Below are 23,418 nucleotides of genomic sequence, written 5' to 3' on the forward strand. Positions count from 1 at the left end.
GCTGGGATTATAGGCGTGAGCCACGGCGCCAGGACTAGTTTGATTTTTAAAACAACTATTAAGCCAGTTTAAAAGATCAGTGTTAATGACTGACTCACAATAACAAACATTTACTAATATGCCAAGCACTGCTGAAATTCCTTTAATATGTTAGCTCATTTACATACTTAAAACAACCCAATGAAGTATTAATAGTACTTGTTTTACAAAAGGTCCAACAGATGATTTACCCAATAAGGCCACACAGCTAGTACGTAGTGGAGCTGGGATTCAAACCCAGGCAGTTTGGTTCCAGAGTCAGCCCACTTAAGTAGTGCACAAAAGTACCAGAGATTAGGTAGTGTATTTATGCTACTCTGCCACGTCACTTCTTACTGATCTCAAAATTGCTAAAATCCATTTCTTTTCCAATGCACCTCAATAAAGCACACCATGTCCCCTTCTCCCACTTCGTTACTTAGTACTTCGGGCACTTTCATATCTACAGTCTTATTTAACATTCACAATGAAGGCTTTAAAATATTTACAACTTTATTATTAACTGTCCTATCGGAGTGCCCATTTGTTTGAAGGTAGACAGGTTTGCCTAGATATTGTGCTTCTACTTACCAGTTATAAGACTTTGGGGCAGATTTCTTAATCTGAGCCTCAGAGGTCCTTATCTGTAAAGTGAAGATAATAACTACTTCATAAGGCTGTTGTGAGCAATAAATAGGATTAATCGGTAAATCATTTATTTAGCATAGTGCCCAGCACACAGTACACAAGTCAATACGTGATAGCTGTCAGTTTACCAATGCGTAGCGCAACAGAAACTCCTCTTTGCTGGATTCAGTTCACTTACCACGCCATAAAAAAAAAAAAAAAAAAAAAAAAATCACCCTAAGTGACACACAAAAACTGCCCATTCCTATCCCAGGAAGTTTAAGGACAAGTAAGACGGTAAGAGAAACTGGATTCAATGAAAGCGCCTTCGCAACAGGCAGCTTAGGACAGGGAAGAAGGGCTTCAGCAAACTTAACTTTAGGCAGTGGCACGCGCGCGAGCGTCCACACACACACACACACACACACACGTACGTTGATAAGGCGGGAGACCACGCCTCCTCTGTGGGCTCAGATTGGATCGTACGGCGTGGTAGAGAACCCCAGGGCTGCTGAATCTGACATGTGGACTCATCCACTTCCGTGCTACCTGTGCTGTCTTCGGCAAATTACTTAACGTCTCTGAGCCTAGGTTTCGTTGTCTTCAAAACGAGAACAGTAATAGTTCCTACCTGGTAAAGTTGTTCCGAGACATAAGTGCGGTAACACCTGTTAAGCGCTGGCGGGGCCGTTTTAAATGCACGTGTATCCATACATAAAGGTCTCATTGACACATTCCGTTGTTTGAAGCTTAGAAACCGGCTGTAAGATGTTTTTCTTTTTCCCTAAGCTGGACCCGTATTTGTTTACCTCCAACATAGACTTAATGCCTGCGGACTGATAGCTATCTGTGGACCCTCGGCCCCACAGCCTCTTCGTTCTCTCAACCTCCACGGCTTTGCAAAAGCGCTACACGCACGCGCAAAAAAAGAAGCAGGAGGACTGCGACCGAGGAAGCGAAGGCAGAGCCGCGCACAACGATGATTCTGCGCATGTGCCTGGCGGGAGGCGGCGAGGGTTGGAGTTTGCGCTTGCGCAAAAATGTCGGGAAAGCGGGAGAAGAGGGGTTAAGAGGCGGTATTGACAGCTGTGGAGGCAGCCCGCGTTCCCGGCATGCCCCGGGGCGGCGGGGTTGGCTCTAACGAATTTGAATGAGGAGCTTCAGCGCTTTCGGCGCCATTTTCGAGTGATGCCTGATCTCATCAATCTAGCGGGAGAGACAGGCTAACCTGTCCGAGTATAGCGCCACTAGGACTGCGCCGGAAAAATTACTTTAAAAATCGCCAAAAATTACTTGGAGCAAAGGGCAGTCGGCGGAGCTTCGCCAAGATTGGCGCAGTCGGTAAGTGCCTGAAGAAGTAGCAGAGCAGGACTCGGGAGGTGGCAGTGGTGGGACCCGCGAGCAGTCGGGGGGTGCAGGGAGTGGGCGCTGGGTCGGCTCTCAATTGCCAAAAATCTGAGGAAATAGGGTTAGGGGTCACTTGGGCATCTGCGAGTGGGCGGCAGCGGGCGGAATGTGGCGGGAGCGCAGAGAGACGGGGCTGTGGGGGGAGGGGAACTGCAGTTTGAGCGGGACGCGGACGGGCTGCGGCTGAGCAGCCGCCGCCCAGCGGATCTGTCAGCGAGACCCCCAGCCCTGGGCCGGAGCCGGGAGGATGCGCGGCGGTGTCTCCGCAGGCGGCCGCTCCTTGACAGGAGGACTGGACGCGCTCCCCTCCCCCTTTTCCGAACCGGGCCGCCTTTTCTCGCCGTTTTCCCGACCCGGTGATGGCCGTCATTTCTTGACAAGAAACTTAAGATCGGCAAAATTCAGGACCCGGAGTCATGGGTCCCTCCGGTCGGTGGTGGCGACAGTTCCCTCCGACACCGCCCGGTACCCATGTATCTATATTTTCTTTTGACGCTGAAGCGTGAGGTGCCCCAGGAATGAGAGTTTCCCAAGCCCGGGCCGCCCTCCCCCGGCGCGCCGGGTTCCCGTGAGGTCTCTAGGTATGTAGGACTGGCCGCGGCTCGCGCTTCCAGGACGGGGCAGGGGCAGGCTCTGGAGGCTGTAGCCCGCTCTTGGGAGAGATGCTGGACTTGAGCTGCTTTCTGAGGACTTTTGTCATTTGACTTGCGGCGTAGTCCTTTCTCAAGGGGGAGGGGAGTTCACGGGTGAGATGAAAGATGGGGCTTCGAGCTAGCGATTTCCTTGTCCTGGCTATTTCCTTCTCTTCGCACTTTTCTTAGAAGACTTTTTTTTTTCCCCTCCGGTGTTTGAAACATGTAGCAAGGAAGAAAAGCAATCTACGAAACTATTAGTGTTTTCCTCCCACAAAACTCTTTACCCGGACAACTTAACGGTAATTTCGGGATCCCCACCTTTTCTTGGGAACTCTTGACGCTGAGGAGGAGGGACGAGTTATTTATCTTTCCCTTCGGTGATTTTTTTTCTCCCCCTTAGCTGGTGCTTTCTATCAATTCCTACTCTGCAGTTTTTGAATGATGTGAGCCAGTGACGGTATTAACTTTAGGTAATACTTTTATGGCCTTTGTAAAAATCCCGCGTTAAGGATGTATTAGATCTTGAGTTCTTTTCCGCGCTGGAGGCACCACTAGATTAACCCTTTGCCGGCGTACTGCGTGTGGGGTGCACGGCTCTGGGTTGCAAGTATTCCGGAGATGCTTTTTGCAGCAGCTGCTGTGTTCAATTGTTTGCAAAGAGGAATAAGGCTTCCTGCGAACTGCAGTGACACGCTTCTTTAGCACTACCTACCTACAGTTTTTCCCCCTGGAATTGATATAACGATTGATTTATATCTTATATTTCTATGAAGACTGGGGGACCCGCCCTCGCTTAGAATGTTTCTCGGAGGAGAACAGAAGAGTGCAATGTGATGTTTTTCAAATTGTGTCTAACGGAGCTCCCAAAACACTGGACTTGTTACCTCCTGATTGGCTGGAAGGAAGCGGGCCTGGGGGGTTTTGAATGTTGAACGCTGGATTATAATTCTCGACTTTCCGAAAAATTGTACTTTTAGCCAGAGAACCACAGAAATGGCTACGAAACATTAGGACGAGAGTTTAGGGGAAAAGTTGGTTTTTAATACTTTTGTTTTTCTCCCTGAAAGGACTTTCGTGTGGTTCTGAAATGCATATTAAAAGTAAAACTGAAGAGGCTGTTTACGCAAAATTAAGTCTCTGTTGGTTGAAATTACAAGACTTACATACTTGTCACTGTTCTTTATTGGTTAAAAACGGAGTGAAAAATTTAGTTTTTTTCCTTTGATGTGAGTTTTTCACCTTAAACTGCATGTATTTGTTGGATGCACATTACGAGACAGTTGTTTCTTTTATTTTGATGGAAAGAAACTTCAATTTTCTTAATGTTCATCAATGATCTTTTTCACATTTTCCATAAAAATTGAACATCTTATTTAAAAAAATTTCACATCGAATGAAAATGTACAGATTTTGCTAAGTCAGTAACTGCAGTGAACTAAAACTTTAATTTGCAAGACATTTATGTTTCTTAGACAACAGGTAAGCACAGGTGCGTATATATTATTTCGCTCCTTTGATAATAAATTCACTGTGAAGAAATATATTGTATACAACAGTGTGGGTGTGCTGTTTTTTATATGGTTGATTTTCAGTTGATTTTTGTTCAGTGTTGCTTGAGACAGCCGTCAGTGTATTTCTATTTATTACCAAGCTTGTCATTCCATTTAATTGCATCTTGATAAAAGGCAGGTGTGGTTTTCAAAGAAAAGTGGTAAACTCACTGATAACCACCTGTAGATGCTTTAAGAAAGAAGTATTTTAATTTAATAGAAGTTTTTTTTTTATGAAAAGTAGTTGAAATTTTGAAGCTTATAATGTATGTTCACATTAAGTCCTATATGCATTGTTAGAAAATATTCAAATAAAAAATCTTACAGCTTTTATAAATCTCTGTATGGCTGTAAATATAATTTATATTAGTAAGTGGAATAGCTGAGTTTATAATTCATACTATTTTGTGTTGTCATCATAACAAGAATTGTGATAACAGAACCCATTTTCATTACCTTTGTTCAAAGCTATTTATTTTGGGTCATCTCATGAAAATTTCATAAAAGGTGCTAATTATCTTCTCAATAAAATTTGACTTAATGAAATTGTAGGAGATTTCATTTCTATTTTAAATGTAATTAAACCTAAAGTACCTGAACTAGTGGGTTTTGCTTTTTACTGAAAGATTTTGTTTTGAGTTTTGCATTTCCATTCAAATTATGCGAGTTTAGGGGAGAGTTGGGGTAAGCTTTAAATTTAACCACACATTTTTAGCACTTTGGTTTATGGGATTTTTTGTTTAGCGAGTGATGAGTAAAGGATTGTTTTGTTTAATAAGTCGTTTTTAAAAGGAGTGATTCCTTTATTTAAAATACATCACTTCAAACTTGAGAACACACTAGCACCTAAATAAAATCCACATCATTCAAAATATTTTCACTTTTATGTGACGCTTCCTAAGAGGAAGATACCGGTTTTAGACTTGTGTGCATATAGATACAAGTTCCAACCAATTTGTATTTTTTAATGTTTATGTGCACTTATCCATATTTCTCTGTAGAAATTGACAGTTGTAATTTATTTTGTGTTACAAGGATTAATAAAGTCATTTCTTACCATAGGAAAGCAACTGCAGGGTGTAGTGTTGCTACAATAGGTCACCTCTTTTAAAGCCTTGTTTACATATTGTGGGGGAAAGGGGACTAGAGAAGGTATCAGTCTTCCTGGTAACATTGATTTTCATTTGTTTGCCCCGATGCTATTTTTAAAAATTCAAATAAAAGTGCAGTTTCAAGGTATCAGTCTTCCTGGTAGCATTGATTTTCATTTGTTTGCCCCCACACTATTTTTAAATATTAAAGTAAAAATGTAATTTCAGACTTTTAAAAACTACTGTTAACTTATTTGTATACATTTACAAAATGTAGCCTCGGGTGTTTGTATGTAACACTGCATATTTTTTCCAATCAGATTAATATCAGTTTTAATGTTTAGCAACAACTATAGCTAAGGCTAAAAAATTTCAAGTAGCTTTCATATTCTGGATCCCTAGTTTCATCATGCTTTATGTACTACATTTTTGTTTTTTTTTGTTTTGTGGAGACTCGTGTGTATTTTTGTTTGTTTATTGGTAGGCAGTAACTATTTAGAATGTCATAGAATACTTAAAGCCAGAAATATGGGTCAGTTGATTTGGTTTACAAAATGAAAAAAATTCCCAGGGACTATATTAGGTAATTCTTATATATGACACATTAGTTTTCTTCAAAAGAAGATGATAAATTTATAGTTTTGAAAAATTATTTTATAAAAATTTTTCTTATTTTAAAATATTGCCTAAAATTGGCTCTTTTCTTTCTTTTATCTAATGAAGCTTAAAAATTCACATATTAATTTCCTTTTATCCTCTTTTTAGAAGATACAGATTTTTGGTCTAAAAACTAGAAAACACATCTAAGAAAAAAAGTCATACTTACAGTTTTGTGGGGGTTTTTGGTTTGGTTTTGTTTTTAATTCAGCAAACTTTGAAACACTGTATGCCAGGAAACTAATTTTGGCACATAATTAGAGCTCAGACTCAAACTATGACTTGCTGAAATTTTGTAGCCCCAAATCTCATAAGACCAAAGGAAATCAGTAATAAAATACCTCTTTATTTCAAATAAGCGTTGAAAATGAGATTAAGCATTCAATTTTTAGAAGTCACAGTATTAGAACTTTAACGTCGTGATTGTCTTAAGAGTAACAAGATTGATTTTTAGAATATCACATTACTGTTTGTGTGTTTGTTTATCTCATTATTTGCAACTACAAATGATTGTAGATCCTTCAAATAAATATTACTTTCTGGTAGGGAACTGAATTTTATTTATTTATTTATTTATTTATTTTTTGCCTGGGTTGGTTTTTTGTTTTTGTTTTTGCCTGTATCAGAGATGCTTTAAAGCCTCTACCTTTTAGAAAGACAAGTTTTAAATATTGGAATTGATATTAAATATATATTTGAATTTTATTAATATTTCTTATCAAAGTATAAAAAGGTTATTATGCTTTGGTTTAATTCTGCCTTATCTCACTAAAGAAAATTTGTACTGAAATAACTTGTAGTGGTTTCTAAGAATAATAGTAAGCTGTATTTTGTAACATTTTAGATTTGAGTTTTACTATTGGGAGGTTTTTTTAATGCTGTCTTTTTTTATCATACACATTGATTTATTATTTTATGTCCAAACCTCTTTTGCTTCTTATTGCTTGTTATTTTCATCTCCCTACTATTTAAAAACTTAACATTTGACATGTAGTACATTTTGTTTTCTACTGTTTCCTTCTATGATTTTTAAACTTAAGATACCTTAATTTTCAGAGTGCTCAAATATAGAAAACTGTCTATTTTGAGGAAGTCACTGTATAAATGATTGTAATTTTTTGAAATGTCATGGTATTTGCATTGGTGTTTATGAGTTATGGATGATTGTGTGAGTTTTAATATACAATTAAATATTTGGCAACAGAGGAATAAAGGGTTTTTTTAGTTTTTATTCTCTCATTTTCCTAAACTATTAAATAAAAGTGGAAAATTTATTCAGAGCATTATGATTTACTTATAGTACATGATACACCTTTGGTAATTTTTTTATATAATCGATTGCTATTGAATCATTATAATTCAGAAAGGTGAAGCAAATGAAAAAAAAAAAACACGTATGTTCAGTTACATCTCACCACTACTTAGAAACATTAAAAAACCATTTGGTCCAGTAGTGGTTCGTTTATTATTTATAAATATGTTATTGTTAAAAAAAAATAAGCTCCACATTTTGGTCTGTCAGAATTGTAATGTATTAAAATGTTTGGAAATGTAGATATTTTTTCACTTAGGCTTGGCAATATACTAAAGTTGAAAATATTGATAAATTCTTAGCTGGGCATGGTGGCAGGCGCCTGTAATCCCAGCTCCTCTGGAGGCTGAGGCAGGAGAATCACTTGAACCCTGGAGGCAGAGGTTGCAGCAAGCCAAGAACGTGCCATCGTGCTCCAGCCTGGGCGACAAGAGCAAAACTTTGTCTCAAAAAAAAAAAAGAAAGAAAAAAATAATGGCAAATTCTGTCATTAAAACCTTTGGAGAGAAAGTTAAATTTTGTCCCTGTCCCTTCAGTAACTTTTTAAACTCTGTGAATTTTAGAAGTACAAATTATATTTCTGATATTTTCCTTATGAATCTGTCTTGTACTAATTAGTCCTCTAACAGCTACCCGCATACACACTCATCCATACCACTTTAAACATGAATGCCCTAAAGAGAAATGAAAGCAGAAACATATTAATCTGATTTTTTTGAAGATGCTTTAGATGATAAAATATATCACAGGTGTTTCTAATCAAGTTATTTCTGTTTTAAAAACATTTTCAAGTTAGAATTTCTCTGAACATAGGCAAGATTGGGGTCATTTTGAAGACCATACCTCTGTGTTCAGGGATCAACTGTGGAACTGCAGGAGATGGAAATCTGTTGAGTGTCTTCATGCTAAAATACATGACATTTTTATTACAGGTTTTGACCTGTAGGAGAGAACCAATTCTGGAGAACAACCTCACTTCTTTGATTGAATACTCACATAATGCATTGGAACATGACACAAGATTAAGGTATACTAATGAATTTTAAAACCATATAATGTTATGTCTTTGCAATATAATCAGACTAGACAATTTAAAAAGCTGAAACCTATGAACTAAAATCAAATAATTACTAATAAACAGAAATCATCATGTGAAGTGGCCATAGCTGAGCTGTCTTGCTTATTAAAACTCCAGATTTTTTTTATGCAGTTGATCTTCTCATCATCCTAAGGTCCAACTTCAGCTGAATGTATTTATTCCAAAAATAAGTATATGTAGTAGTTTTTATTTTCTTAAGGTTGTTGATGCAGTGTACTCAGTAAAATTATGAACTTTTCATCTTATAAAATGGAGCGTTTACATCAAATGGAATTTGGTGCTTGGCTCTTTGACAGGTGGTAGAGTAGTAGATAGAGCCTGCAAAATTAGGTCAGATTGATGAGAATATTTTAAGCAAATTTAAAGTATTCCAAGTACTATCCTAACCAAAAGTGGCAATGTGGTTGAAACCGAAAAACCCACTTTCTTAAGCAGAAATTACTAGTGTCTTACTCAGATACGCTGAGTAAAATATTTAAGTTGTTAATATCAAAAGTTGCAGACTCTAAAAATAAAATTGTAGAATCCCTAAACCTTCAGTGATTTTTATAGTTTTAGTTGAAAATTTCAGATAGTGTTTAACTAATACAACTTTTGTTTTCTAAATGGTAATCTGGTATAGTGAAAATGAACTTACTGAACAGTATTACTAAGTATTATTTGGTTAATTCTTTCATAATAAAGTATTAATCTTATGTATACATATATTTGTGTCCATTTATTTAGAAACTATTTGCTAAAGTAAGGTTTAGTAACAGTACAATTAAAAAAAATTTTTTTTTACCTAAAAAATATTTATATACTTTGAGGAAATGTCAAAGGTTTGTTTTTATGATAAAATTTTTTAGTCTTAAGAATGAAGTATATTGTCATGATCATAGAACTGCTTTTAACTTCCAACAATGTAAAATTTTTAAAGATGAATTCTGAGATGTGTTTAAGAGTCAATGTTGAAATACACAGCAAAATACTAAAAACTGAAATTTGATATTTCTATATTGTTGTATATTAGGTAGATAATCCAAGAATGAATCTATTAATAGTTGACGTTTAAATAAAATGGAAAGATGTTTAGAAATCAGAGTTTAATATAAGGATGAAGTTTACTCTTATATTGGTGTCATACTGTAAGGTGGTTGAAATAAATATAAGGTATAGAATATCTTCATGTGTTTGAGATTTTTATGAAAAAGCAGCTTAGTTTGAATAGTATGAAAATAAATACAGTTTTTCCCTCACTGACTTAAAAGTATTTCTCAGGTTAGAGAACATTAAGATGAAAAGTGGAAAATATGGTTACCTTAGTGTCTGGGAAAAAAATCCAGGTTCAATTTATCACTTACATTGCAGGTATCTTTAGAAACAGCCTTAATGAGTTAAATGGGAAAAGAGAGGCAGAATTTGATTTTATATTGTAGATAAGATATAAATCCACAGAGTTGTTCCTAATTTAGAGAGTTTATGATTTGTGATCTTTGAAGATAGCAAAATTTACTTATATTTAGCATCATATAGTTGTTCTCCCTATAGTTATATACTGGGTTATAAACTATTAATGTAGCTTAGTAAATAATTTGGTATCTAAAAGAATCAGTACAAATATTAACAGTTAACTTGTATTTGATCATTTCTTACAGGGTGAGAAACTTTAACCTAATTAGGAGTATGTGTTATTTTAGGAGGCCAATTAGCAAAGGCTTCAACTGCTATGTGTGATTGGCTCTTTTTTAACTACCCCTTGAAGGGGGCAGTTAAAAGACATTTTGTAAAGATTTTGACTGTTTTAAATTTGCAGACCTGATTATCTAAATCTAAACCTTGATATGTGGTTAATTATGTCAGAATTTGGGGAAAGAGATTTATTATGTTAATTTTTATCTTTCTTTCAGTGATTTGTATCTAATTTCTTTAGTATGTATGTTTTTGGCTAAATGTATAATCAAGGTTAAATAACATTCACTTTTGGGAAGAATTCTTAGCTGTCCCTAAAATACAGTTATATCATCACTGTTCCTGTCTTACTGAAATAGTTTTTTTTTGAGGATAGAATATTTGAATAAACTAGAATACAGATAACATATCTACTTAAGAAGGAAGTTAAAATTATTTATTATTTGTCAGAGATGTATAATGCTAGTTTATAAGGATATGTATGTTACATTTTAGGCAGTTTGACAGCCATGACAATTTTATTTAATAGAGGTTTTATATATTGCTGAGTATTTGTTAAAGAATAGATACAGTTTACTTTTTAAATAAAAGTTTTAAAATATTTATTTGAAGTAATTTTGTATCTGTGCATTTTATGTGTTTTTTCTTAAACTAGCAAATAACATCCTTAACCTATTTTAGTTATCTTTCTTCAAATAAGACTTAATGTATTAGAATTATATTTTCTGATAAGCATTTTTCAAAGGGTAAGCATTTTTCAAAGCATTTTTCAGAGGGTTCTAAATTTATATTAAATATGTTTTGAAGTGAAATTTCTGTTCACAGCACCACAAACCACGGTTTTGATACTTCATTAACATATATTATTTGACTTAGTTTTACTTTCCTATTTTCATGGTTAGAGTCTTGGAAGAGAAACATGAAGCATGTTTCACATGTGGCTGCTGAGACTGATTAATCCCAGTGGTTAGTACTTTATTAATCCACTTCCTTTTCCAAGTGTCTGAATTTTTAAAAATCTTTCATTAGGATTTGCTGTTAGTCTTTTTTATCGCTTTCATATTAAATATATTTAAAGTGCCTTGTTATCCTCTGATCTTCAAAATTATTTCATTACTATTAACATTATTTGTCCCTCATGGAGCTGCTAAGCAGAAAAATTACTTTTTCAATTTTGATAAAAAATAGAAGATTGGGGTTTGGTTTTGATTTTGTAGAAAATATGATCTAAATTAAAAATGTTGCTACTGTTTTATACTTTTATTTTAAAATGTCTCAAACTTAGCCTTCTTGATTAGGTATCATTATTTAAGTTTACCAGCCAGTTTTAGCCTATGTGGGTTTTTCTTTTTAATAGTTTATAGATGTCCAAATTTTTCTGACTTTTTATATTTTTCAGAATCACAAATTGCTTCAGGTTCTAAAAGATGAGTTGCATTTAGATTTAAAGCTGTAAGTCTATAAATAGCATCACATTACATTTAAAGGTAATTGAACAATGAATAGTTCTATTTGTTACTAATCAATTAATACTATATACTTACCAAGTTTTTAACTTTGTATTCCATATTTAAAACAGGTAAATTGCATGTGGAAGTGTTTTTAATGGGATTTATGAAAAAACATTATGAACTAAAATATTGTTTCTTTGCTAATATTGTCTAAAGTCAAACTTACTGTGATTAGATTTGGGGTACTTGGGAGCCAGAGGCATTTTGTAAGCAAAATAAAGTGTCATTTCTTGGTTGGAGTTTGACATTTTCTTACTTTCCAGGAGAATAGGTAGAGAAGATACTCTTTATAAATTTACCCCAACATTGGTTAAAACTCTTCAGAGAATTTTGATAATTAAGCAGCTAAATCTAAACTTTACAAGCTAAAGATTATTGTATATATCATTAATTTTTCCTTGCATATATTTTAGGTTCCCTTTCTAATCAAAACACCGATTTTGTCTTTTTTTTCTCTCTCCACGCCACTTTTTTTTTTTTTTTTAATTCTTTTAAAATTAATTTTACCATGTAGTGATAGCAGACCTGGTAGGTAGGTAGATCTCTGAACCATTTTTTCTCTGCATGTCAGTTGCATATTCTTTTCTCAGCTTACTGTTTTAAGAAGCAGCAGCAGCAGCAAATAAACAAGTTATCACCACAGCCCTTGTTCTTACCCCTTACAGCTGGGAGCAGAGGCTGGGAGATCCATGCTGCTTGTCAGCTGTTGTGCAGAATAGCATCAATATGCAATAATGGTAGCCAAAGGAGCCTGCGCCCATTCGTTTTTACAAACCTAGGTGGGAAGATCCCCACTGTCACTGTACCACATACACAGTATAGAGAATACATTCTTTGGCAGAAAGGCTGCAGCATAAAGAGAACAGTAGTTGCTTGTAGTTCTTGGACTCTATAATTTTTTACTATTTACTCTATGGCTTTAGTTCATTTAATTTTTATTCATTTAATTCCATCTGTTAGAATGGAAAACTGTCTTGCTTCTGGAGGTATATATGGTATGTTTCATGTAGATATGGTATGTTTCATGGTTTCACTTTTAAGCTGGTAGACTGAAAAAGATTAATAATTAGTTGCTGATATCACAAGTTAGATAATATGTTGAGGATAGAAAGAAAACAGTAGTGTTTCTTCACTTATGGACCATATTATCTTTGTTTTATAAAAGCCCAGTCTAACAAGGCTGAATTCTTCTTGATTGCACTATAATAGAAGAAAACAACATTCTATGTTAACTTGGTGTTATCTAAAAGCAAGCCACAGATGAAAACTTATGTCTGTTTTTTCTTACTACTGTTTACTTTTTCTATATAACATTTCTCATTGAAATATCTTTTATCTGAAAATTTAGATTATTTTAAATCTTTTGGAAACAGGACTTTGTAATTTCAAATAATATAGAAGAATGTTTTTATTTTTATAATTTAAATTTGCACAGATTTGTATGACCTAAATACTCATTTTTTTCTCTGTTTTACATCCAATTTCAATAGGTTAGAGATACAGGGAAGTTTAACTATTGAATTTCTACAAGTGTTCTGAATTTATTTGTAGAATTCTTGGTGGGAAACTAATGACTTTTTTTTTTTTTTTTTTTTTTTTGATGTATAAAGCCAAATTGCAAGTTTGACATTTGCAATAGCATTCTATTTAAAATATAATTATAGTTGCTTTCTGGTAATCTTCATTAAAATCACTCCTGATCACTCTAAATATTTTCCTGTGCCAGTCATAGTAAATTCAGAATATTAGTTCCCTGGTAATATTGTTTTTAAAAGCTTTATCATAGTATGTGCTTAGTTATCTGAAAAAATAAATGAGCCCACAATCTTTTCTGGCATTTTGAAGTCAAGCATATTCAGCCATAAATTGAGGTTACTTTTGTTGTTGTTGACTAATGCTAGAGGTTTTTAAAAATATATGTTTATGTAATTTAACAGATAACATATTAATTACTGTTACTTCCCCTAACTAAAACATGAGTTATATAATCCTTTCTGTTGAAAACACTTCATTTTTTAATCATTACTTACTGCTTACTGCCTGCGAACCACCTGTATGAGAATAACCTAGAATTTAAAAAATAAAAACATTTTTCCAGACCTGGAACTTGCACTTTTTACAAGCTCTAAGAGATTTTTCTTAGGAGCACCACATGTGTGACAAGCACTTCCCAAAATGAACTTGGGGGAAGGATTGTTCATACCAACAAACTGTCTTCTTTTCCTGCATCCTTTTTTCCCTCTTTGGTCATCTTGGATTTAAGCTCAATATTTAATTAGGAATCTTATCATTTCTATTACAATAGTTCTAGATTAAGTTCTTGAATCTTAAATTCAGCTGATTAAAAAAATAGATTAAGTCTTGGTATTTCCTCAATCATATGAGGATAATCGGTGTTATCAAAGCTTTATTTTCATGTAAGTACCTTGGGCCAAATTTCAGTCTGTACTCTTTGGAACATTTAGTATACCTATGTGAAACCAATATTTGATGAAAAACAAAAGGAATTGATCACTTATGAATTTTTAAATTTTGATATAGATAGTAGCCATTTTTAAAAAATATGCTTCCAAATGTTGGAGGAAACATAAAATGGGGAACTTTTCCTATGCTGCTTGTGGAAACATTTAGCAATATCCTTGTAAAGTTGAAGATACAATAGGCTTGAATGCAACAATTTAATTCCTAGATGCTCTAGATAAACTCAGATGTAGAAAATAGTCTTTGTTATTTTTAATAGGAAAAAAATATAAATGTTAAGTAACAGGAGAGTGGCAAGTTGTGACATAGTCATGTGATGAACTGTATAGCTATTAAATGAGAGCTGTGTTTATCATCATGAGTGCATAACCTACTTCAGCAAACAAAAATGAGTTGCATAAAGGTTATATAGAGAATAACATGTGAAATATGTATATTATACCATTTATCTAAAGCTTAAAAGCAATGATAAGGTTTAAATTCTTGAATTGGTAATAATACTGTAAAAACATAGGAAATAAATATCAATTTCAAGATTGTGATTGCATCTTTGGTAAGTGGAATGGAATCAGGGTATAGCTCACAGGAACATCATCTGTATATGAAATCAATTTTCATAAAAAACAAAGTAAGCATGGCATACTATTAGATTTTATTAGAGCTGGATTGGGGTCCAGAGATAGGATGTAGAGGTTCATTTTGGTATTCCTATGATTTTTCTATGGATTTTGAAGCAAATGATTTTGAAATTTTTAAAAACATGCTGTTCCTTTTTATAAAGATTAGTCTACAATAAAATGTATACTTCTAGTGCTCCATTAAGAACATGGATGGGTTTATCAATTCTTTCTATTCTATGTCTTGTAGAAAATGCTTAACTATTAGTTGATGTAAGAACTACAATTTAGAATCATGACCCATAGAAACTAAACATCCTAACCAACTCAAATTACTAGCATATCTAAAAATATGTCATATGTTCCTGCCTTTGTGTACTTGAAATTGTGTAATATACAATACATGGATTATAGATTATACAATTGTATGTGTGTGAGAAAGATTAATCAGTCTTGAGTTATGATCTTGAATTTAGCTTAAAATAACTGCAATTATGTGGTATTGTTTAGAAGCTCATTGGGCTCCAAGTTAGAGTTTTAGCTACATTTAAATTTTTAGCTTAAACTTCAAGAGGACAATAGTAATAGAAAAGCGAATTTTAAAAGCCAGTGATAAGGAGGATGTAATGGTATGCAGGCTTGTAATTCCAGCTACCTGGGAGGCTGAGGCAGTAGGATAGCTTGAGCCTAAGAGTTTGGGCTGCAGTGAGTTATGATCACACCGTTGCACTCCAGCCTGGATAATAGAGCAAGACCCCATCTCTTAACAACAACAACAAAATAACAAGAATGCTGCACTGGGCGGAAACAGAAATGCTGCTGAGTGTTTATAATCTGTGATTGTTCTGTGCTGCATAAGGATCAGAATACAGTGGTGGCAATCTCAGTTGAAATGTTTTAACTTACCTAATGTGATCACATTTTTAAAGTCTTCCCTCTTTTTCCTAGGCTTAATAATGATAGAATGAAGACCATAATAAGAGACCTCTACTTAGTCAGCAATTCTTACCTTGTAAGTATTAACTCTGAATCTCCCAATCATTGTTATAAAAGTTACTGTTTGGTGTCATGTTCTGGTTTATTTCTGATTTTTTTTTTCCTGTTTATCCTAGTATGGTAACTTTCTAACCTCCCCTAACCCTCTACATGTTGAGATTTGATGTTAATTAATAGTTTAAAGCAAGAATAATGCCATTGTCTTGGTAAGTTATTTAGGGAGGTATTTTATAGCCTGGCCCTGTCATCTCCAAGTCTGAGAATCACAATTTTGAGCCCTTTTTCTTCAAAGGAATTAACAATTAACTCTCTTTTTTACTACCATCATTATACAGGTTTATTGATCTTATGGTTTTATAAATTGAGAGTTTTCTCTCCACTCGAGAAACGATTTTTTTAAAATTGTTTTTAATTTCAGTAGGTTACACTTGAGACTTTGTAAAGAGCTTAACATTTAGCTGTTAAAACTTGAAGAGGTTGGAGAAACATGAAGGCAGTCCTTTTTCCTTCCGTTTTTAAAATTTTCATTTATTCAGTACATATTTATTGAGCATCTGCCATGTTCCTAGTACTTTTCTAGGAGGTGAAGATATAGCAGTGAACAAAACTGATAAACAAGTAAGTACATAATTTAAAGCATTTCTGACATGGATTCAAAGTCAGAGGTTTTGGATAGGGGCCAGGACCCTGCAACTTTAGCAGACTCTCCCTGAGAAGGATGCCAGCAACTCATCTGTGGTCCATGCTGTAGAGAAGCACAGTGTAAAGAACCCACTCCAGAGAGCAGTGTCCAGCTGGAAGTCCCCCTTTCTTCTGTCAGGGAAGTTTGCAGAAGGGAATGCAATGGATAGCAACACCCCAGTGATATCTTCAGGGTGGACAAGAAGGCAGTCTGTTTGGTTGAAGGTCAGGAGCAGGCACCTTTATTGAAGTTACCAAAAAATGTCATTTCCATCCATTCCTTGAGCTAATTCTGCATCTCTAAAGAAAAACTCACCTGCAAGACTTTCTGTTCTTAATGATGTTAGGACATGGCTCTATTTAAATGAAACTAGTTCTTCAGATGCCTTCATTAAATTATCTCACCCAGTGACTCAAGTAATGTGTATGTGTTGGGGGATGGTCTTATGATCATAGATGATCAGCCGTTGAACTCAGTAAGGTGAGAATTTTTAGGTAGGAGATCAGTTAAATATTGAAAACTGTTAATAAGAAGCCAGTTTGCAAAGAAGTTGCCAAAATGCCACAGGTCACTTTCTTTTTCTGATTTTCTCCTGGTTACATTTTTGTCTCTGGAAAATTAGAATGGAAACATTTGCAAATCCCTAAAGAATCCTATATAGTCCAGGCTTCGATTCCTTAATTAGTCCCTTGGAAGCCAGCACAGCCCTTCTTCAACTTAACTCTTAGAAAAAGAAGCCTTTTTAATTCATAATACACTCAGACTGGAGGGCAGTTCACTTTTCAAAAAGAAATACGTATCATTTAGTTTCTAACAGATATATAAGCACAGATAACATCACATTCTTAACATCATTTCATCTCCTTTATAAATCTCTAAGCAAGCAGTCTTGGATACTTTCCAGCATCTTTTAAACATAGGCCATTTGTCATATTTCATAGTTGGAATGCTTTCTATTGTCTGTTCTAGGTAAATTCCCTTCAGATTCTAAAATAATGATGTTTTCAATTAAACAATACCCAGAAATATAGGTACATAGTGACTGCAGTAGTCAGCGATCCTGTATGATGGTGTCTTCTCCTTCCCTCCTTTTTTTTTTTAATGTTTAATGCCATTGTTTCTTTAAGATGGGATTTTTTTTTTTTAAGCTGTTCATTTGTGGAATGTGGATGTTCTAGAAGTTGTAGAATAGTGATGTTTCTGTATACAGTGCTGTCAATTAAACAATGGCAGTTTTGGGTTCACTTTTACAAATTAAATATAGAGATGGAATATTTTTCAAGTTTATTTTTCAATTTAGAGACCTTAAACTTTCGTTGCCTAACAAAAAATTGAGAAATAATTATATGTCTTTTTTTCTCCTTTTTCTTTTTTGAACTATTTTGATTTTTCGTATTGCACTTTTGATACAGACACTTAAATTATGTATTTCTGTTTGTAAATGTAAGCATATTTTTACCTGTAAATGTAATTACATGTTTATATCGGTTACGTAAATTTTAATGTGTCATTTGGTGCTTAAAAAACATTTTTAGGTGCTTTGTCAGCAGTTAAGAACATTACATCTCTCTTTTTAATAATCTACAACAATAAAAATCTTAAAACATTGACTTTATAGATAGGGAAAGGAAAGATGAAGCAGAAGATTTACCAGTTCTGTCAATGTTAGTCCCATAAACAAAAATGATAGAGATAAATTACTTCCTAATTCCAAAGACTTAGTAAATTGGATGCTATCAAGAGCAAGACTAATAAAAAGAAATAAAAAAACTATTTCTCACTTATGACTAGTTATCAAGATAAGTTTTTAGAAGTATTATCAAGTTAGCAATAAAAGCAATGACATGTAATCATACCAGTCTAGAAAATACTGTCAATTGTTAAATTATAAATAATACAAATGTAGGACTGACTGAAAATACTACAATAAAAAAATGACAGTGTTTCAATCCATAGAGCAGTAAGTAATCGATGATATGGCAGATGATACAAAATCTGTTGTGCTTTCAATAAAACCATGATGTAATTATATTATACACTACACATAGCCAAAGATTCTCCTATTTTTAATTATTATGATAGAAATTACTGTGATAGAAATCTTGTGTAAATTGCTGTCTACCTGTGCCACTGATAAGGAAATTCCAGTTATCTTGAATAGTTTAAAAATGGGAATGTTGCTGAGCGTGGTGGCTCATGCCTGTAATCCCAGCACTTTAGGAGGCTGAGGCGGGCGGATCACCTGAGGTCAGGAATTCGAGACCAGCCTGACCAATATGGTAAAACCCCATCTTTAAAAAAAAAGGTGGGGGGAGGAGAATGTTTCTGGGAGAAGGGAATTTGCCAAAAGAGAAAAAGTAAGTTACTCTTTTGTTAGTTGGATTAGTGGTGAAGAGTGTTATAAAACAAAAAATTCAAAGAGGTACAAGCTACTATCAACATTTGATAGTAAAGGGAATGTCTTATAAACCTATTCATATGTTGAGGTGCTGTTAATTTAGCAAATATATAAAATCTAGGCTCTTGTGTATTGTTCTATGATTAATGAACGCAGAGAAAGTTCACAATATGTTTCAGCTGTTTTTCATTGTTCAGATAATTGCTATTTTTGAGAATTGGACATTTAATCAAAATGCCAGGTATTCCATGTCCTCATTCTTACATATTTGTCATATATGTGTTTAGCAAAATTATTGAGTTAAATATTAGCTTTTATGTTTAAGCAATGGCTGTGTTTTTGCTGTTAATAAAATTGCAGCCATAAAATTTGAATTTTAGTGCTAAAATTATAGAAAGGAGTTGGGCTTGTTTTCCCAACCTGAACAACTTCTTAGCTTCTAGATGGATGATTCAAAGAGGAATAACAGGGAATTTTTTATTTATGAAGTTATTTGGTTTTCTTAGGAAAACTAAAACAAGGTAGAATTTAACAGCATGGGGCCTGATTTAAATAGATTATAATCGTACAGATATAATCAACTCTGCTGTCATGGGGTCTCAAGTTATAAACATAAATGCGAAAGGTAATATCCCATGACTTATTCTATGTACTTTTGCCCTAATCTACTACCTATTAGTCTGAATCTTGAGTTTTTAAACTTAATCTCCATGGAAAAGCAGAAATAAATTGAATGCAGAATTAAAATATATGTTGTCTGTTATTATACCTGATTTTTTGCCTACACTATAAGCTTCATTTTTCCTGTTATATCCAGTAAACTAACTTAATGCTTATTTTTCTGTTAAATTACTTCAAAATATCTTATAAAAATCTCAGTTTCTTAAAGTAAAACTATTGTAGCTCTTAAAAATGAAGTTTTGATATATTTAACAGTATTACCACGAAGAATGCCATCCTTGGCCAGGCAGGATGGCTCACACCTATAATCCCAGGACTTTGGGAGGCCAAGGTGGGTAGAACATGAGGTCAGGAGTTGAAGACCAGCCTGGCCAACATAGTGAAACCCAGTCTGTACTAAAAATAGAAAAATTAGCTGGGCATGGTGGTGGACACCTGTAATCCCAGCTACTAGGGAGACTGAGGCAGAGAATTGCTGGAACCCAGGAACCCAGTAGGTGGAGGTTGCAGTGAGCCAAGATCATGCCACGGCACTCCAGCCTGGGCAACAGGTGAGACTCCATCTCAAAAAAAAAAAAAAAAATTCAAGTACTCTATCACCAGTCAAATTTTAGAACTCAGTTTAAAATGTTTAGGGAGGCTGGATGTGGTGGCTCATGCCTGTAATCCCAGCACTTTTGGAGGCTGATGCATGTGGATCACTTGAGGTCAGGAGTTCAAGACCAGCATGGCCAACATGGTGAAACCCAGTCTCTACTAAAAATACAAAAATTAGCCAGGTGTGGTGGTGGGTGCCTGTAATCTCAGCTACTGGGGAGACTGAGGCAGGAGGTGGAGGTGTACTCCAGCCTGGGCGACAGAGGGAGACTCCATCTCAAATAAATAAAATGTTTAGGAAAATAATAATACTTTTTATAATAATAAAAAATAATAATACTTATTATTTTTAGTTTTTATATTCTTAGTTCAGCTCTTTCTTTATGCCTCTAGTATTTGGTGCCCTGTAGTCAGAACTTAGAATTGGCAATCTGTCCTCCAAATCCTTAACAAGACAAAATAGTAAAGTATACTGAATTTTTCTAAGTCAATTTTATTTCAAATTGAACTTTATTTATTTTATTTTGACCCTAGAATATTAGAATTAGAATCATAGTAAACAAATGTTTTCCTTTATGTTATAAATTGCATTATGTTAATAATAACAAAATAAAATTCTCATAAGAGGGTAGGTTTCAACTTAATAGATTCTTAGAAACTGCAGAATTAAGATAAATGGCATAGAATAAAACTAGTTTCACCATAGGCTAGTTGATATAAACAAGACTTAAGTTCCTACAGCGTATTTCTGGTCACAAAGAACATCATCAAACTTCTGAATAAAGATCCAACACATTTCTGCTATTAGACATTGTGAAATAAATGTGAGTTATACATACATTTAAGAAAATTAATCAAAACAAAATATTTACCCAATTTTTGGTGACCATCAATGAGTGATGATGGTCATAGTGGTGGTGAGTTAAATTAAGGAATAAATGTTTGCAAAGCAAAAACTGTAAGGAGCACCTACCACCATATTGTTCAAAAGCAAGCAATAACAAATATGGCAGCATTGCTGAGCACTTGCATACTGCATCATTTGTTGTTGTGCATTTGTATGATGATTTTAATTTGACAGGTTTTTATTTTGCAATAATTTACATTCATTTATTTTCCAACCCACTTATTCCACTTTGGGGTTGCAGGTGGCTGGTATCTATCCCAGAAGCTCAGGGATGCAAGCTGGGAACCAGCCCTGGATAGGATGCCATTGCATCATAGGGTTTCCTCATACCCCCACACTTACCCATACTGAGACAATTTAGATGTGCCAACTAATGTAACATACACATCTTTGGGATGTAGGAGAAAACCCACACAGACATGGGGAGAACGTGGAAACTTCACACATTGTAGTCCCAGACAGAAATCTGTGTATTTTTTCTCTTTAGTGTTAAAAATGAAATGATGTGGCCGGGCACGGTGGCTCAAGCCTGTAATCCCAGCACTTTGGGAGGCCGAGGCAGGTGGATCACGAGGTCGAGAGATCGAGACCATCCTGGTCAACATGGTGAAACCCCGTCTCTACTAAAAGTGCAAAAAATTAGCTGGGCATGGTGGCACGTGCCTGTAATCCCAGCTACTCAGGAGGCTGAGGCTGGAGAATTGCTTGAACCCAGGAGGCGGAGGTTGCGGTGAGCCGAGATCGTGCCATTGCACTCCAGCCTGGGTAACAAGAGCGAAACTCCGTCTCAAAAAAAAAAAAAAATGAAATGATGTGGAATGAAACAACATCATTTGAAGATCTTATGTGTATAACTTTGACCCTAGATCCTACTGTCTAAAAATCGTTTTTATGTCTTTTCTCTATGCTGTACATTCTCAGGTTCTTCCACTGTTGTCATAGCATTCGTTTCTAGACCATTAATATTCTGGATACACAACTTTGGATCATTTATATTTTGTTAGTATTCCTTTTAAAATAATAATGTATAGGTACAAAACACATTGCATCTCTTACGAGTAAAGTTCTGTAGTGCAGTCTGATTGCACTATCTTTTTTTTTTTCATTAATACTATCTGGTCATGTTGAGCTGCAGTCCACTGAAACACTTAAGTGTGTTAGAATTTCAAATCCTACAGTAAACTTAGATTCAGTAGTCATTTATTGAACACCTGTTCACTACTAGACATGCTTGTATAAATTTCTGCTTATTTTACTGACAATAAGTTTAAAATGTAGAAATTGACCAGTAGATTTATTGTATTGTATATGGTTTAGGAGACATGACTACAATTTCTATAAGAACAGATTGTGAGGACAAAAATAAGTAAATAAGAATTTCTAAATAGTTTTGTTAAATGCAATAATGACTGTAAACTACAGATGAACTGATATTAGAGCACATGTAAGAAAATAAATGTCTAAGAAATGTGATTGGAAATAAGAGTTGTAAATCATTAAGGGAAAAAACATTAACTTTATACAATTTATTTATTTCTTTTTTTTTTTTTTTTTTTTTTTTTTGAGACGGAGTTTCGCTCTTGTTACCCAGGCTGGAGTGCAATGGCGCGATCTCGGCTCACCGCAACCTCCGCCTCCTGGGTTCAGGCAATTCTCCTGCCTCAGCCTCCTGAGTAGCTGGGATTACAGGCACGAGCCACCATGCCCAGCTAATTTTTTGTAATTTTAGTAGAGACGGGGTTTCACCATGTTGACCAGGATGATCTCGATCTCTCGACCTCGTGATCCACCCGCCTCGGCCTCCCAAAGTGCTGGGATTACAGGCTTGAGCCACCGTGCCCGGCCCCATATTTCTTAAAATAACTTCTAATATAGAAAGAAAATCAACTTAAGATATTTAAAGATTCCCATCTACTCAGATTTATCATATTCAAGTTGAATTCTTAGGCAGTACATTTAATTTACTTAATTTGTCTCACCTTGCAACATGACTACTTTTTTTTCTTGGAAGATTATAAGAATAAACATTTGTGGTATGTCAAAGGCCATTAGAGCTATTAAAGGCCCATAGCCCAGAATATAAACTACCAGACTTGAACTATGACTGTTGTGTAAAAAATAAGGACTGAATGATTCAGCCCTCGGAATATTTTCGGGCTTTTTTGTTTGTTTGTTTTGGGTTTTTTCTTTTTTTCTTTTTTTAGGTTTTTTTTTCTTAGAAGCTCTTTTCTTGGGTTCTACATCTAGCCATTAGGGCTTTTTTCATGTCTGGTTAGAAAGTGGCTTTTCTTTTAGCCAGCAAACTTAAAAGCAGAGATTTAAGGGATAGAGTAGTGAAACTTCCAGTGGACCAAGATAAAGGATTGAAGAAATGGCAATGGTCTATACTAGTACAGATTTCCTCACAGCTAGTCCATTTTGAATGGAGAGGTAGGTACGGAATAGGGAAACAAGTTTTCTGCCCAGTACAGTACTCAATAA

At 34.7% G+C, this 23,418-nt stretch overlaps 1 protein-coding gene and 1 long non-coding RNA gene across 4 annotated transcripts in view; one reads left to right on the plus strand and one right to left on the minus strand.

Annotated features, from left to right (window-relative positions):
- The window catches only part of LOC141581625 (uncharacterized), a 31,847-nt gene extending 30,481 nt beyond the window's left edge, over positions 1–1,366 (minus strand). For both annotated transcript variants that reach the window (XR_012514366.1, XR_012514365.1), the window contains exons 1-2: positions 1,277–1,366; positions 610–662 (exon numbers count right to left, since the gene is read on the minus strand). This is a non-coding gene — a long non-coding RNA (uncharacterized LOC141581625). The remainder of the gene's footprint in view (positions 1–609; positions 663–1,276) is intronic.
- A 237-nt stretch (positions 1,367–1,603) lies between these two features.
- LOC104649969 (uncharacterized) overlaps positions 1,604–23,418 on the plus strand; it is a 98,291-nt gene continuing 76,476 nt past the window's right edge. The window contains exons 1-4 of one of the 2 annotated variants that reach the window (XM_074387670.1): positions 1,604–1,986; positions 8,230–11,033; positions 11,467–11,554; positions 15,625–15,688. The gene's annotated coding sequence lies outside the window, so the exon portion shown is untranslated. The remainder of the gene's footprint in view (positions 1,987–8,229; positions 11,034–11,466; positions 11,555–15,624; positions 15,689–23,418) is intronic. The other variant, XM_074387671.1, reaches the window with a different exon arrangement.

This window comes from Saimiri boliviensis, chromosome 16, assembly GCF_048565385.1.
Source record: "Saimiri boliviensis isolate mSaiBol1 chromosome 16, mSaiBol1.pri, whole genome shotgun sequence".
Classification (NCBI taxonomy): domain Eukaryota; kingdom Metazoa; phylum Chordata; class Mammalia; order Primates; family Cebidae; genus Saimiri; species Saimiri boliviensis.